The sequence below is a fragment of the Larus michahellis genome, chromosome 2 (assembly GCF_964199755.1).
Source record: "Larus michahellis chromosome 2, bLarMic1.1, whole genome shotgun sequence".
NCBI classification, from domain to species: Eukaryota; Metazoa; Chordata; class Aves; order Charadriiformes; family Laridae; genus Larus; species Larus michahellis.
In genome coordinates this window covers 94,873,749-94,888,087 of record NC_133897.1, presented here as the reverse complement: position 1 = coordinate 94,888,087, position 14,339 = coordinate 94,873,749, and the positions used below count along the sequence as shown (strand labels likewise).

General features: G+C 37.2%; 1 long non-coding RNA gene across 4 annotated transcripts in view; it reads right to left on the bottom strand.

The window, feature by feature from the left end:
• The window catches only part of LOC141739308 (uncharacterized), a 31,975-nt gene that overhangs the window by 2,325 nt on the left and 15,311 nt on the right, over positions 1-14,339 (bottom strand). The window contains exons 2-6 of one of the 4 annotated variants that reach the window (XR_012585664.1): positions 12,702-12,765; positions 11,862-11,906; positions 10,877-11,045; positions 7,441-7,597; positions 3,661-3,728 (exon numbers count right to left, since the gene is read on the bottom strand). This is a non-coding gene — a long non-coding RNA (uncharacterized LOC141739308). Of the gene's footprint in view, positions 1-3,281; positions 3,729-5,908; positions 8,453-8,543; positions 8,676-10,876; positions 11,046-11,861; positions 11,907-12,701; positions 12,766-14,339 lie in introns of those variants that run through there. The other 3 variants (XR_012585662.1, XR_012585663.1, XR_012585661.1) reach the window with 3 other exon arrangements.

Sequence of the window (14,339 nt, the reverse complement as noted above, 5' to 3'; positions counted from 1 at the left end):
ATGGTAACAGGTAGTTGACCATATGGAGTAGGGACTGTCAAAGTAAAAGACAGCAGTGTGTGTCTCTGTCTTGCATATGTTCAAGGTTACAATGCAAGTGAGCCAAGAATTTAACCCAGTTCCCAAATTTCTGAATCTCAAGCAAGCTCTTTAAGTATTGCAAAATTAAACTTTCCTGTGCCTATGCAGATATCTGAGCAGATAATTAGAAAGAGGAAGAACAGAACATAACAGCTTCTTCCGATGTTTTTAAAATTCACCTTCTTTATTCTAGACAATTAAGAAAATTAGTAACTCAATTCATAATTGGTAGGTTGTACCATTCAAATCACATCTACATTAAATTTTACAGCAAGTAGGGTTTTGTTGTTTTGTTTTGTTATTCTAAAAAAAAACCCAAAACCCTAAAATATCTTAAGTACTGCTTCCAATATGTTCTACAGGGAGGTGTAGTCCATCCTGAAAAGATGCATTCAGATTTCCATACAGATGTTTCAACTCCCTTTCCTCCTGGCACCACATGCTGTGCATGTACAATATTGAAATTTAACAGTAATATGCCAAAGCATTACATTCCCTGGTAATTCCTTTGCAACAGTGAGATTTGTCTACTTACTTCAGCATAAATCTCTGGCATTAACGTTTGTTATAACAAGAGAAGTGGCAAGAAAAGAGCCAGCTTGAGCCTCTAAACATCATGAATTTCCAATGCAGAGTGAACTTATTTCTAACTCATTAGAACTGACATGGTGTGCAGGATCTGAAGGATGTGTTGGCAAATGACTTTCTCTGAAAGTTGAATTTGTAATAAAAGTTATTTATGAACTTGCCACAGAACAGCTCTTGTAGTAGCATGAACTGTATTCTCAGTCAAAAAATTTCACTGATATAGTTCTCCACAAGAAGCCTCTCTAATGTAAATGTCTTTGCCAGCATGGGGGTGCAGGAAGGAAGGAACGTGACAAACAGGAGCTTTCAGTTATCACAGCCCTCAAAAAACACATGGAAAGCAGAAGGGTTTTTACACAAACAGTCAAGGAGAAACTAAGACTCAAGCATACAAATTCCATGAAGATGTTGCATACCTAACTGCAGTAGAGTAATTCTAAAATATAAGGTAGGTACTATGCTCTAGTACGTATGCTAAAACCTACAGAAACATATAGGTAAGGATTCACTGACAATTTACATCTGGTGTGACAAAGGCATTTTCTCATCCACCCATCCCATTGATTTTCTTTGACTGCTATGCAGTTCAGTTTAGTGGAGACTCCATCCCACTTGTTCATTTCTAAAACCCCAAAGGCATCACTGTTCATCACTGCAAAGATTTTGTAATTTTGCTTCGTTCAGGCAAAGAGAAAAAGGAAAGTTTTCCAAAATGCATCCTAAGTAACGTTTACCTGCAAGAAATTCAGAGGCAACTTTCCTACTGATCTTCACTGGAAAAACTAACACAAGCATTGTACATTAAAACTACATGTAATGGCAACTGTGGGCAGTTACTGCTTATTTTTGTTTATAGGGTAACATCACCAAATCTATCAGAAACCTAATTAATCACAGACACTAATAGGATTAAACCTCTCCTCCTTCTAGCTTCCAGTCTTCACTTCAGTCTCTGCAAGCCAAAACCATTCTATTATTATAGCAACAGCTCTGATTGTTCCGAGCAGCTCCAAGTATTTTTCAGGAGGGAAGAAAGTAACGAGATTCTCTCTCCTGAATTTCAAATAGTTTTCTTTTATTAACATGGTTTGAGTTGCAAACATTTGTGACTCCCTGGTTCTGACTTTCAGTTTATAAAGCCCAATGATTAAGGAGGATTCGAGTAACCAAAGCACGAAAAGAAGTTGATATACTTGCTAGCAGAGGGGCCTCAGGGAAGCTGTTTACTCAGCTTCAGTAAAAGGAGGAAAGTACCATTTTCTTTAAATATCCCAGAGATTATCCTAGCATTCATCTAGAACTAGAAGTGTAGTTCTGTAATACTGGTTAAAGTACAACAAATACGTTTTTGTGTTGTATTATGACAACAGGGAGTTAATTTTTACCTTTTTATGAGTTGGAATATAGTACATAGGCAGACATAATGTTGTATCTGAGATTGTCAGCTAAAACAGACTGAAGACATTAAATAGAGCAGGTGATGTGGGAAACAACTGTGTATAAATATGGACAGGTGAGCGTAACCTAGTTGGCTCTTTTCTATTTGTGACTTTGCAGGAACAATATACAGGCTTAGATAAAACCTTTTTTTTCCATTCTGTGCCTCGTGTGTAAAATTCAGATTGTGATTTCCTAAACTTAGTACAGCATCCCTGTGTGTAGGAAAGGAAAACCAGTAGGTGGAAATTCTTGTTTTTATGTTTAGGTATTTCTTCAGATTAAACTGACCTTCTCACAATGTGAATGTCACAGCTACATTCCTTTTCTAATAATCTCTTGCCAGGAGGTATTCTTATGCACCCTTGTTTACATAAAAAAAAAAAAAATGCCATTTTTTCCTCACAGCGTTTGTTCTTTTTCCTCCTCCCCTTCTTGCTATTGTTGTATTGATTTACTGGGAACTTAATGGAATTTCTGCATCTATCTTCTCTTTAGTTAACACATTATTAGCTCCTTCATCACCTTTTTCATTTTCTGTTAGTCTTCAGGTAGTAGATCGCAGGCAGCTCACATTTTTACTTTCATTGAATACCTGCTTGAATGCAACCATAGCTTTTTACAACAAATATTTCCCAGAATCTGTTTGGCCAGATGTCCTTGATTGAAGAAGAGACATTTTCATAATGTGATTTTTATATCCTTTGCAAAAATCCAACACTATAACTAATACAATCCACCTGCCCAAACCAATAACCCGTTTTTAAAGGCTTATTTCTGAATGACAGTTTGTGCGACTACCCACAGTGTGTTCTCTTACCCACTAAAGAATATTCCTCCGGTAACAACATGTGCAGGAATCCTGAAGGAGGGATTCAGCTCGTGGAAGTAGCAGGCTGTATCCTGCTCTCCCACGGCTATGGATAGGAGGAGACCCTGCCTATAAGGCAGACAATAGCTTCTCTTTGGATTCCACAGCACTTTTACTGGCCAATGTCCCTAGGGAACCATATGACCCACTCAATGGCTTCCAATCCCCTAGAGTCATTTAGAGATAGAAACTGTGCCTTTTTTCCTATCAAAAATATCTTCACATCAGACTTTTTGTTACCGTGATTACTCTATCTTGGTGTATGCTATTCATCAGGAATTAATATAATCTATGAATCAAAAGGTCATGAGAAATCATTTTATTACGAGATACAGTCTATTCCATCCAAAGTCAGCTCTGCATATATCTTGCCTATTATTTCATATCGACGAAGGAAAGATTGTTAAGATTTTGTCATTCTTATGAGCTTTGATTCTTTCAAGATTTCAGTGTTGCTACACCAGAGGGGGAAAAGGGCATTTTTAAACATTACCCTCTGAAAAAACTCTGTAAGACAGGCAAATGAAAACAGGACTTTTCAATGACTTCTATGCAACATAAGAAATACATATCTGAAAAGACATATGCACAGAGCCCATTCATTGCGCAGCTATGCTACATAAAATTCAAATTCAGAGGCAAGACATATTATGACACACATGTTCAGAACGATGTGAACTCACATTGCATGTCAGGTTATTTGGGCACGTACTGGTACAAAAAAGCTGCAGCAAATTTCAGTAACTTTCACCTGCAACAAAATGAGCTTTATTAGCCAATTTAAAATTCTATGCAAATACATTCACCCTCTTTTTACTATCATCGTGAACTGCATATCCATTGAGATAAATGGTCAAAATAATTTTACACAATAAGAATTATTAAAGCTTTTTATGCCTCATTAATTTTTCCCCATCATTAAACATTTTCTACTACTTTTATTGTAACATGGGTACGAAATGTGTGTATGTATAAAATGTTTGATTCAAATATAATGTTTCTGAGAAGTGTCTGCTTTTTGAATAGCAGTTTGCCTTTCTGGTGTTGCTCCAAATAAAACAATAATGGTTCCGAAACACAAATACATTGACTCAGCTCTTGTGCTGATGTGGACTACAGAAAATACCATTTAATTTTACCCCATTCCCTTTCTTCTAGAAGCTAGCGTATCCTTGCCAAAATGCAGCAGTCTGCAGTATCACAGGGAAATTGAGAAGAAAGGCAGTGTGAATCACAGCTCTCAGGAAACTTTATGTCAGCTTTCATAATGAGACATATATGTGTATTTAGAGACAGAAATTGAATTTTGATGCAATTTTTTTACCTCTTTCATGCTTACTTTATGATTCGCTATTTGCCAGTTGTTCTTTGAGCTCCCCAGTATTATCTCTGCTCTTTACCAGTGTTTAAAAGTTATAGGCATAACAATAGGGGCTATGATTAATATCAAATATTTAATTTAAAAAAAAAAATCAAACACCCATTAATAGAAGTACTTTCATTTGTACACTAAACCAATCAATGAATGTGCTGGGGGGGGGGGAATGGTGTAGGATAATTCCTTGACTGATTCTACAGTAAGAATGTGGTTGATAATAAATAATTAGCTACATGTCAATTGGGGAACTGGGTTTTTATTCCACATCATTTCCACCCCCGCTATTCTTGATTGTTACAGAGCACCCCTGCCCTCAGAGCAAGCTGCTCCTCACGCTGCTTGCCCATGAGCGACAAGCGCTGATCTGAGCAGCGTTTCCTACTGAGCTGAAGGGACCTGCCTGATTTTAAATTACTTCTATACGAGTAAGGATTATACAACACTGAACATGATTTTTTTCCCTTGTTCCAGGAAGAAAACCCTTACCGATGGGTACTAGCAGTCCTGACCCCTCGCCTCTTTCACCTCCTGCACCCTGCCAGGCCCCCCCCACCCCCGCTCCCCTAGGGCCTGCTACACAGAGAGACAACCAAAGCATACTCATTTTGCAATATAAAGCAGTTATTTACAGTTAATCGTTAGTATAAAGGAGTTATGCACCAGTTAATACACACAGAGCAAGCGGGGGGCAGCACGGCCCCAGCCTGCAGCAGACGCCTGCAAGTGGGAAGGGCTGAAGGGCCACCTGCCCGCAGCCCGATTCCTCCTCTGCCGTCGACCCGTGCCCACATCCCGGTCTGTGCCTCTCATCTGCCCAAGCTACTACCAGTCCTCCCTTGGCCATCTCCCCCCTGGCACCTGCGAGGCTACCTTCCTGGTGGCCCGGCCCGGCTCTGCTCTCGCAGGGCTGATGTCCCCCCAGCTCCGCCATGGCCATGTGGGGCTGGGGCTGGGCCCCAGCAAACAGCTGGCAGCTGAGCCCCAGGGGAGCAGGGTACACACAGGCCAAAAACCGTAACACACCGACAACATCTCCTTTTCCATCCCTAATTACTACTATTTTGATCTTTAAATGGCGACGGCAACTGTTCTCCTTTCATATGCAGACGGAATTAGCTGAAGGGCTTTTTTTTTCTCCCCACATGCATGAAGTAGACTTATACAGTGAATTTCAGGCAATTGGGTTTTCAAGTAGCACCATATTAAAGTACTAGACTTGTGGGGTGACTGTAATAAATTCCTTTCGGTCTTTTGCTGAGTGCATACAGGAAAAAAACAATTTCTGTATTACAGTCACAGAGAACGTACATTAATTTCCATTTAAAAGCAAACAGCTAAGATCCCTTTCAACCGATCTGAAGCAAATTCTGACTGGCTATGTTCATGTGTCCTTGTCGGAAAACGTTTGAATAGATAGTCAGTTTCAAAGCCACATGATGAAAGATGAACATCCACAGTTGAGTTTCCATGATTATTCCAAGAGAGGCCCATTCTCCAGTCTTCAAAAAGAACCATTTCACTGAACATCATTGTCTAGGCAAGGGCTTCAACTACAGTTTACCACGAACGTATTTATTAATATTACGGTATCTCATAAAATAGAGTTCTCAGCACCTCGTATTGTAACTGCAATAAAAACAACGATGCATGAGAATGCGTGCACACAAACAGCGTGTGTGACTGATTGAGACTTTCAGGGTGCTTTTACATTACACATAAGCACAATTTAAGGAAGATTTGCCAGTTTCCCAGATTTTGTTTTGCCACTAGGCTTTCTTTATTCCTAAGAGATTGGTTTTACCTTTCACAACATGAGAGTATTTGAGCATGTCAGCAACATACAAATAAATGTGTTGATAAATTCACCATAAATACCTTTTCTTCTTGGCTTTTCACACAGTAGTGAATTTAAGCAGATTGCTAGTCTACCTGGATTAGAGGAAGACAGTATAAGAGACATTTATGTTTTCCAATACTTAATCTTTTTACTGATTTCATGATCAATAATGTTATAAAGTTGCTAGATATTGATCCCTGAAGACACTGCACCGCAATGTCGATTAAAAAAAATCTAAAGGGAAAGCCAGTATTTACTACCAACAAGGCCAGGATATATATGAATAACTTCTTTATTTTTGATGTTTAGTAAATCTTATTTCTTAGTTTATTGTCCTAAATTATCTCAATTCAGTCCATTGCAAATATTCTCTATGAAAAATATAGCATTCTCTTTTTAAAACTGCAAGCTTATTGATAGTTTGCTTATTTAGGATCCCAATTATGCCAGATTTGAAGTTCTTGCTTCAAAGCTCTACAGTTGTTAAAAAAATAAACTTTTGGCTTCCCCTATCTCTCTAGTCAGGCTTGAGACATTTCTTCCTGCATCATCTTCTCTGGAATCACAGAATTATGAACTATCATTAAAAAAATCATGCTGAGAGAGAGACACTCAGCATGGAAATTTTCAGTCTGAACACTTGAGGCTTGGCAGTGTCACAAGCATTTGAAATCGAAGAAGAAATTAAGCACTTCCTTGATACAGAGAAATTACTTATCTTTTAAACAAAGTCATGCATCTTTTAAATGCTAGCCATATTTAGCCCTGGTCATTTTTCACTATGATAGCCAGGAAAATAAACCTTTCTTCTTGTGATAGTTCAGAAAATAGAAGGAGGATGTAGTTGATCAAGACAAAGTATAAAGAAATTTACTGCAAAAATATCTGGTGGTCCATGCTAAAAATGCATAATAGTCTCATCACAGCTGAAAAGAACTTTTGCAGTCTTTGCATATAATGTCTCATGTAGACAGTGGTCTTGTCCAAGTCAAACTCTATACAAATGTGGAAGGCAAATGATTCAAGGTCCATACAGTCTGTTCCCACTCACCTCTTTCCAGTCACCTTTGAACTTACTTGCTAATATCAAACACATTTAAAAGAATGGAAGAATAGTAAGAGATTATTATTTTCCATGGGAATTTGCAGCTGGGTAGTGAATAGACATGCAGATTAGGAGAAACAATCATTTTGACAGCTGTAAACCAGTTAATTAGGAAGCGTACAGCACACCAGACAGTCAGTCACCTTCTATGCAGGGATGTCAAGGCCTGTCTTATCTCTTGTGCAACAAAGGAGCAGGAGGTTAAGTTATTCTTTGTGAAGGTTTGAACAAGGGAGACAGGATGCCAAGCTCCACGTGTTTTCCTTCTTACAAAACAACCTAACTGTATGCCACATCACGCTGAAAGTTGAACAGCAGAGAAGCCACTTTCAGTGTATTTTTACCACTTTGTATTTATACCTGTATCACATTCACATCAACAAGATATTGTATCACACTACTCAAAGTCTCCGTGAGTCAGTCAGAACTAGCACTTCTTCCCTCCTTTACACGCTTTGTTAAAAGGTAGTTTATCTGAACAGAGTCTTCATAATTTTATATAACTTGATAACTCTCTACAGTCTTGGGAGATGGCATTCCAGAGCTGCCCCTTATTTGAAGTAAGAACGTTTGTGTGGTACTTCAAGTCATGAGAAAATTAGGTTTCTGTCTATAGAGGTTGCCATAAATAATGCTGAATTCACTTGCCATTCTATGTTGCAGAATATGGATTAAAAAGAGCACAAAGACTTTTAGGGGGAGGACATTACTGCAGGATTTATGGGGAGAACAGAATTGCGCAGGAACAAAGCAGCAGGATGGGAGATTCTGAAAGCTGCTGTAAGCACAAAATCATTTAGTGTTGTATTCTGCAGAGTCCACAGCAACTTCAGTGACTGAACAATTCACAGACAGAAGGGCCTCTGGACAGCCATCAAAATAAGTTCACACAACAATACAGGATCACAATCTATATGGTTTGTTAAGTCAGTACAGGATCAGTCTGTAACACATTCTTGTATGTCCAAGCAGCCCTATTGGCCTGTGTTTCCCAGGTGTATTCAAGCATTTCTTGGCTGAGATGTACATTCTGTAGTCTTACACAGACACACTCTCTGATCTTAAGGCTGCTCTATTTCAAGTAATTTTTTTATTTTTTTAAAAAATGTCAGATCATCATTCAGCTGTCAGGACTGCAGGGATATCTGCTGTGTTCTGTAAAGAAAAAGCAATCAATGTGTTAAGACCCTTTTATTTTCTTCAGCACAAAACATACCTCTGAAGATGTACACGTTGGAATAAATACCTGAAAAGATAATAAAGCACCTTCTTTGTTTCCAAGCAGAATCATCAATGTTCTTTTGAGAGAGATGTCAAAAAATTCACTGCATAGATCAACACTGTTAAGAATTTGCCAAAGAAAATTTATCTGGATAATCTGCAAGAGTAATACAGTAGCAGCCTTTTCAGTTCGAGCCTATGAGTTCCAGTTGCATGGATTTAAAGGTTACTTGCTACAGAAACATAACTACAGATATTGACAGTTATGCAAGTCATAAATTTTAAATAGCTGGCTGCTTGGAAAGAGTTATTTACTAAAAATGAGCAGAGGCCTCATCTATAACTTCCCCTCAGAAAATCAGACCAAATATTATTCGAGATCTTAGATCATACATACCACAACATATAGTTTTTCCATTAATCAGCATCCAACATTAAGGCAAAGCAATGGCTTATGCCACTGTGCCTGCAATTCCCAAAGATAACTAAACAAGATATAGTAGTATATTTGTATTTCACATTAATCCATTGTAATGGTTTTATAATATGCTATAATCTATACAAACACATTTTTATTAATTTGGTTTTAAACGAAGAGTATTGATTTAATATCATCTTTAGAGGAATAGTGAACACACTTTTTTCCTTTCCTCTCTGACCACACTTTACTAACATCTTAGAGTAAAATACACAAAAGTAATAAAGAATACATTATCATTATAATTTCTTCCAGTTAATCATTCCACTATGCTGGACATTCCTATGGCTGCTTTCAGCCACATACCAAACTGAAGTCAGGCATGTCTACTTAAGCTCACAAGGAATAAAGGAAAAATTGAGACAGCTGTAAACAAGAGTCAGCATGCCAGGACCCCACCTGCGCAGAGCTTAGCAAGAGGTGTGGATAGCCATCGCAGGCTCAGAAATACTACCTGTGAATATCAGAAGGAACAAGAACAAAATAACAAGAGCACGGATCAGAGGGCATTTGAAGATGCTGATACGCTGTTGGGCTAAGTTTCTGTAGTTGCACGTTGGGAGACCTTCTGAACGAGAAAGCTGTCTCTCTCTCTCTATTCAGACAAACAAGAATACGTGCACACATTTTCATAAACAAATAGAATTTCTTTGACAAACTTGGGTTACAGGTTTTTAATCCAAGTAGGCATGAGAAGTCTAGTGCTGTCATTATGTCATTTTACAAAAAAAAATAGAAAGGAAAAGTATTCCTTGCCTAATATGTGCCCTTTTTACTTTAATTCTTGAATGAATTGCATGGCTTTTGAGTATAAACAGATGGCAAAATCAAATTGTACATCAATAACTTGTTAGCTCAAGCTTCCAGCAAACAGCTTATTGCAGAAGTTTGCCAAAAACTAAGAGAATTTGGATGCTGCTTGCTTTATCCTTTATCCTTGCCCTGCTTTAAACTGACAAAAAGTTCTTTGCCTTCAAACACCAATAAAACTGACCCCAAGAATATCCATGAGACTGAATAGATTGTGGATTTGAAAAAAGTATGTGCAAATATTCTGTAACACCAAATTACTTATATAAAGAAAGCCTCATCCTGTTATAAAGACTACTTAAAACTGGCTTTTAACATAATTGTACCTTGTCCTCCTTTTACTTTAGTGCTCACTGGGCTCACACTTTACAGCTAGCATGTAAAAGGTTCTTTTCTAGTATAGTACAATGGAAGAGAAGCTGTTAAATAATATGAAAAAACCACTTTTTGAATGTGTATATTAATTGTATTATACTTTACCTACATACTATCACATAAATAGAACAGACATTAGCAAGAGCAGTACAGATTTATTGAAGCAGCAGCCTGTAGTGCTTTAGATTTATAGTTCTGGTTCAAATGACCTTACACTTCACTAGGAAAAAAACAAAAACAACCAAACAAAAAAACCCAACCAAACAAAAAAAAAAAAAAATCAAGCATCTTTTTCTGTGAACTGGTGAAAGTAATCTCATATTTATCTCTTGTGTCTCTTTTGTGTGTGAGAAAAATGTTGAAATAGCTCTTGGCCAGTCCAAAGTATTGTAAAACTTCATGAATTCAAAAACTTCCTAAAAGAAACAAGCAATAATAAAACATTTTCAAAAACATACTATATAACATTGAGAAAAAGTTTTATCTCTATTCAGCTTGAAGGATTTTTTGATTGATTTTAAACATCAGTCAAATGCAGCTGGTCTTGGAAATCAATCAGCTAAATTAATATTTATTTTTATTTCATTTTCAGTGAGACGTAGACACGTCCAAACATGGATTTGGAAGCAGGATGCCAAGAAATGCCTTTGGACACATGTTTATTCAAACTAGAGATACATTATTTTGTTCCTCACCTGTAACCTCACCTGTCCCCATTTGCACTGAAGAAATGCATTTCCTTTGGCTATCTGAGTAAGATAAATATTTGAACAGTGGTGTTTTCAGAAGAGTGAAGACAAGGATGTTACAGGAACAACTATGGAGAATGATGAGGGTTGACAGGGCAGAGGATAGAGCACAGACCTGAGTGTAAAACATGGTGAAAAATAATAATAGTGATAATAACAGTTTTCTTAAATATCCAAGTAATTTGCCAACATTGTTGCTATTAAAAGAACTTTTTCTTGAAACAGCTAAACAGACTCCAGTACCAATGAGCCTTAGCATACCATCTGCCAATCCTGATATTTTAAAATCTTCCTCACATATTTTTCTTATAATTGACAAAACAGGACTTTAGAAACCAAGAGGGACAGAAAAAATAATTTATGACCTAACCGTGCCTGCCCTTGCAATCTACTTGCAATCACTGTCCATGCCCTCCATTTTTGTTCTCCCTTCCTAATGTTATGTGCAGCGATATTCCAAACCGCAAATATTTCCGTAAATCAAATTTCAATGTGTATATTGTTTTTTCCCTACCTAATCCCACATGATGGGAATGAAAGAGTTGCAAGGATTAGAAGTTAGAAAACCACACAGATAGGTATAAAATCACACTTTAGGACAGTCTTTTCTTTTTTACTTCTTGTTGCTTTGGAAATACTCTTTTTTTTCTTTCTCATACTGATGATAAAAGGTGAAGATAATGTTTAAGACATTAAAGTCACAGGAGTAAGAGCTAATACAGCTGCACTGAATCACTTAACACCTTTGTTCTGTTCACATTTTTGTGTCCAGTAGATGACAATTGACCAGCACACAGAGTCACTGGAGAAACAGTTACGCATTTTAAGAAAACACAGTACTAGCAGGTTAGAAATGTCAACTAAACCTTCCTGAATTATATTTCACAGTAACAGAGCAACCCAAGAGTGCTCTACAGTGTTTATGGGTTACCTCTCACTGCTGGTCTGTTCTCAGTCTCCTGAGGACGTTCATAGTCTGTTGGAACAATGAAAAAGGAAAAGATAGAGCCTTTTTGTTCAATAACTTATTTGGTAGCACAGTTTCGCATTTTTTGTCCCCGTTTAAAATACAGGCAAAACGGTGGCAGATTTCTCTCTGTATAATATAAATCCTTTTAAAAAAAGTATGCTAAAACATACAACATGCTGACTTGTGCATAATAATCAGGTTTCAAGCAGAACGGAATTAAAAAACAAGCAAACCAATAGAAAATTTAAATTTACAATGATGTTTGCAGAAGCAATCAGAAAAGTACAATTAGAAGTTATGAACAACCTACTTAGCATAGTATTTAATTCTATTACAACTTGGGTGCAAATCTGTGTTTGAACAAAAAACCCACAGAGATATCCCCAGATGAGAATCTCCCTCCCATTTATATATATACATAGCATGTACATTCAGTTCAAATTCACAGATACAGAGGACTACATGCTATTTAAAAGAGTGGGGAAAAGGAATAGCTAATCTCTGCCCCCAACAACGTCCGTCTGTTACCCACAGTGAATTCTTGAAGGCTTGTAGCCCAACTTGCATTGAACACATCAAATGTACCAGATGCTGACTCCTTCCTGTATCTTTTATTCTCTAAAGATATGAGTGAGCTATGTTATGTCCTTAAACTTTGCCCTATCCTCCCCAGTTGAACATCCGCTAGATTGGGTCACTGAGCATTTTTAAACAAAAATGAAATCTGTCATTCTTCTCCAAAGGAAAAGGTTCATCAGTTTTTAATCAACTCTGATCAAAATAATCAAAAGCAAAACGTACCTCAGCTCCAATAATTTTTCACATTTTCCTGTAGGAAATTACTGATTTGTCATTTTGAAGTGACCTGCCAAACAAAGAACATTTATTTATCTGAGCTTGATTGCTAAGGAAATGATGCCAATGTGATTACACTGAAGCACCGCTGCCTCTCTGCATTCATGAAAATCCTTGAATAACTTTTGAGACAGTTGATGACTGCAAACAGATTTGACAAAAGCAACAAGGAGACCCAATGGCTATCAGGATCTTGCAACTTTATGGAAAAAGCCGCTGCTAAAGTGGGGAACCCTATACAATTCCTGACTGCAGAAAAACATTATTTGCAGCTCCCGTCTTCTTAGACTACAAAGCCAAAGGAGGCCTTGTGTAGCATTAGCTCACTCACTCTTATGTCCCACGGTCTGATTTAGTTTTTAAAATTTAAAAAAAGTTGGGGATGGGGGGTGGGGTGTATGTGTATTTTATTTTAGTATGTAGAAATAAATATCCTGTCTTACTGAGAACCATTTAAAATTTCATTTTCCTATCAATTTCAGTGGTTTGCTTTGTTTAGAAACAGATGAAGAACGTGAAATACCAGAATTTTCTTTAAATAAATGGGGAGAAAATCCAGGCCACATTCTGGTCTTTAAATTCAGAGTTGCAGAAAAGTTGACAGGAAGAAACAACTTTAAAGCATCAATAGGCAGTCACAGCTGGGGTAACCCCATTCTTGCATTCATATCAGCTCGTCTGACCCAACTAGGCTCAAAGAACTGAGGGAATACAGAGGTAACACAAAGCCAGATATATCTCAAGACCTCATCCACCAAGCGGTGCCGGCAATATCTATATGATGAATGAGACAGCCGCAGCTCTGTCTGGGACCTACTCTGACATGTTTAAAAGTAGTAATAGCATTAGCAGTGAAGATTAGAAATATTCAGAATCATTAATGCCTGACAAGTTGGATTATAAATTGCTCCCACATCCTAAGGCGCTATAACAACTATGTCAATCAAAGAGTGAATATTTAATACATCAGATAAGAACTGATGTTTCAGACATTTGTTTTAATTTGAAAGCAAGCTCTCAGTGTTCAAAGCTTTCAAGGCACTGTGTTAAGAAAACTTCTATTTCCAACCTTTTGCAATGCTAGAAAAAATTACAAAAAGAAATCATACTCTGATTGATACTGTCCGATAGAAGTAGATGATAGATGACATACTACTAAAGGGAATCTCAGGAATGCAAGATTGATCCTACAAAGCTATTAAAATAAAAAGTTAATTTATTCAGAATATTTGGCCATGTTCCTTACCTACTTATAGCTCTTTTGCTTCCGAAGAGTCAAATGCTGTTGTGTTGTTTTGGGTTTTTTTAAAAGCAACTACTGTACATACAAATTATACAAACTGGCAATTATTTTCTATTCTGGGATATGACTTTTTCATCTAGCCTTTTTGGTTTATGCTCTAGATAGTATGTAGCAAATGGAACTTTTTCCCAAGTAGTAAAATAGATTTACCATAGATTTTACATAGATTAAAAACATCTAACTGCTAACTGGTTTAGTTTTAAATTCTGTCTCGAATTGGACAGGACACGTTTGGGACTCAGAAGGGCTACCTGCCAGGAAAGAAAAGATCATGAGTGCCA